At 36.2% G+C, this 3,520-nt stretch overlaps 1 non-coding gene across 1 annotated transcript; it reads right to left on the bottom strand.

Moving 5' to 3' along the window:
• Positions 1 to 271: 271 nt before the first annotated feature.
• Positions 272 to 378, bottom strand: LOC121217526 (small nucleolar RNA R71). Its single transcript, XR_005913620.1, has one exon. It is a non-coding gene; the product is annotated as a small nucleolar RNA R71 (small nucleolar RNA).
• Positions 379 to 3,520: the final 3,142 nt, after the last annotated feature.

The following is a 3,520-nucleotide window of genomic DNA, read 5'->3' as shown; positions in this document are numbered from 1 at the left end:
TGGGTCATGAGGTTGCATGGTCTTTCCAACTACATGAATTTATTTGTGCATGTCCATGTTTCATTCAAACTAATCACATCTTTAATGGTCCTCCTACGTGGTGAAAAATCACATATTAATAAATTAACATGAAATACTATAAAATATGTACAAAAATAATATAATTAAGCATAATTTCACATACTTTATAAATTCATGCCCAATATTACTAATTAAGTAAAATTTACTTATTTTATTTTGAGTTTACAATAATCCCCTAAATATGAATACCAAGCTTAGAAATGGCATCACATGTTTTCAGCAATTGGAGGATGAAACACTATATGAAGCTTGGGAATGATTTAAAGACTTAATTTGAAAAAGTTTGATGCATAGATTTCAACACTGAACTTAGATGGATATATTCTATAATGGTCTAAATGTACATACAGGGACGGTAGTTGATGCTTCTGCTAACTATACTTTGTTGGATAAATCTTATAATGAAGCATATGAGATTTTGGAAAAGATTGCCAACAATAATTATCAATACCCTACCACAAGAGTTGGGACAAACAAGAAAGTTAGTTGTTGGTAATATGGAGCTAGATGCAATCACTTCGTTGACAGCCCAGGTATCTTCTTTGGCTAATATGATTCAATAAAAAGGACTACTACAGTCCAGGAGATAAATCAGCCGAACTATCATGTGTTTATTGTGGTGAAGATCATGTGCTTGATGAATGACCATCAAATCCAGCATACGTGTGCTACATGGGTAATTTCAATTAGAACAATAATCCCTACTCCAATATGTATAATCCTGGGTGGAAGCAACATCCCAACTTTAGTTGGAATAATCAAGGTGCAGGGGATTTTAACAATATGGAAAGACAGAATGCCATCAATGCACCAACTGCTAATCCTCAATCTATGTCGAGGCAAAATGTCTAGCAAGGTAAGGCATCAGTTTCATCATCATCATCATCTATTGAAGCCTTGCTGAAGGAATATATGGTCAAGAATGATGTTGTAATTCAGAGTCAGGTTGCATCTCTCTGATCTCGTGAGAATCAAGTGGGGCAAATAGCGAATGGTTTAAATTTGAGACCACAAGGAGCGTTGCCAAGTGATGCTGAGAATTTGTGATCAAAAGGGAAGGAGCAATGCAAGGCCATCACTCCTAAAACAAAAACTTAGCTTGTTGATGTTGCTCAAGATGATACTACAGAAGAGGATAACTCGATTAACAACCAGGAAAAGATCCCAGAGTCATCTAAAAAACATAGTGAATCTAAAAAGGGTAAGCAGCCAAATGTTGTGGTAGAATCGGAACATGTCATCAATAAGAATGCCACGAAAAAACAATATCAATAACATGAAGGACGACCACCTTTTCCTTTTCCTCAGCATTTTCATAATTCTAAGTAGGATATTCAATTCAAAAGATTTTTGGAGGTTTTAAAGCAACTCTATATCAACATACCACTAGTTGAAGCTTTGGAGCAAATGCCCAACTATGTGAAATTTATGAAAGATATATTGTTAAAAAAGTGCAGACTGGGAGAATTTGAGACTGTCGCTCTCTATGAAGGGTGCACAACAATGTTGACAAATAAATTACCTCTAAAGTTGAAGGACCTAGAGTATTTCACTATCCCATGTTCAATTGAATCATTATGTTAGTAATGCACTATGTGATCTAGGAGCAAGTATAAATCTAATGCCTATGTCTATTTTTAGGAAGCTAGGAATAGGAAAAGAAAGACCTACTGTGGTTACGTCGCAACTAGTTGATTGATCCTACGCGCATCTGTAAGGTAAAATTGAGGATGTGCTGGTAAGAGTAGATAAATTTATCTTTCCTATGAATTTCCTTATTTTAGAATGGGAACCTAACCAAGATGTGCCAATTATTCTTGGAAGACCTGTTCTTACTACTGGCAGGACATTAATTGATGTACAGAAAGGCGAGTTGGCTATGAAGGTAAATGATCAGCAGGTTACATTCAATGTGTTTAGTGCTTTGAAATGTTCTGATGTTCATGATGAATGCCGTGCCATTGGGTTGATAGAAATAACGATGGTGGAAATCACCAGACATTGCCATAACAATTCCGACAGTGACAAAGACTCACTTGAGCACAATAGTACAATAAGTTTTGAGGAATTCGATGAATTTATGGAAGCCAAGCAGATAGTAGATAGACCAAGGAAGAGGTTTGAACCCTTGGATCTATTAAATCGACCTTTCAATCATCCTAAACCTTCTATAGAGAAACCTCCTCCACTGGAGTTAAAACCTTTGCCACAGCATTTGAAGTATGCATATTTGGGCAAAACAGTACTTTTCTGGTAGTAATTCCTGTGGACCTGACACCCGAGCAAAAGGAAAGGTTGTTAGAATTTCTTCGGCAATTTCGGAAGGCATTGAGATGGACCCTAGCTTATATAAAGGGAATTAGCCTTGCATACTACATGCATAAGATTTTGTTAGAGGATTGCCTTAGCAATTTCATTGAACAGTAGAGAAGACTGAATCTGATCATGAAAATGTTTTCAAGAAAGAGATTATTAAATGGCTTAACGCTGGCATCATTTACCCGATTTCAAACAACTTATGGGTAAGTCCTGTGCAATGTGTACCCAAGAAAGGAGGTGCCACAGTGGTAAGTAATGACAATAATGAGCTCATACCAACTCGCACTGTCAAGGGATGGAGAGCATGTATGGATTACCAAAAGCTTAACAAGGCAACTTGGAAGGACCATTTTCCCCTACCATTCATTGATCAGAAGTTGGATAGATTAGCTAAGAAAGTTTTCTACTATTTTTTGGATGCTTATTTGTTATATAATCAAATTGCCATAGCCCCCAATGACCAAGAGAATACAACTTTCACAAGTCCATATGGTACTTTTGCGTTCATATGGATGTCGTTCAGATTATGTAATGCCCTAACAACTTTTAAACGTCGTATGATGGCCATAGTCTCTAACATTGTGGAAAATTTTCTTGAAGTTTTCAAGGACAATTTTTTTGTGTTGAAGAATGATTTTGAAGATTGTTTGAAAAATATGGAATTGGTTTTGTGTCGTTTTGAAGAAACAAATCTTGTTTTAAATTGGGAGAAATGCCACTTCATGGTTCGTGAAGGAATTGTCCAAGGCATAGGATATCACAAAGAGGAATTTAAGTAGACAGAGAAAAAATTGAAGTGATAGAAAAATTGCCACCTCCCACCAGTGTCAAGGGTATTAGAAGTTTTTTAGGTCATAGAGGTTTTTGCAGTAGATTCATTAAGGATTTTTTGAAGATATCTAAACCCTTGTGCATTTTGTTGGAGAAAAATAGACCTTTCAATTTCTATGAACATTGTTTTCTCCAATGGCTCGTGTCAAAATTGCCTCCAAAATTGTTGAATCATCAAGGGTTGGTGCTACTCGGCCAAAGACATTCTTTAATAGCGCCACAGCCACGAAATACAATAGTACATCACAAAACGCCCCTTCTATTTTGAGCAAAGGTTCTTATTTAAAGA

This window comes from Gossypium hirsutum, chromosome A02, assembly GCF_007990345.1.
Source record: "Gossypium hirsutum isolate 1008001.06 chromosome A02, Gossypium_hirsutum_v2.1, whole genome shotgun sequence".
Classification (NCBI taxonomy): domain Eukaryota; kingdom Viridiplantae; phylum Streptophyta; class Magnoliopsida; order Malvales; family Malvaceae; genus Gossypium; species Gossypium hirsutum.
The sequence above is the reverse complement of the archived record's forward strand: the minus strand, read 5'-3'. Positions and strand labels throughout refer to the sequence as shown.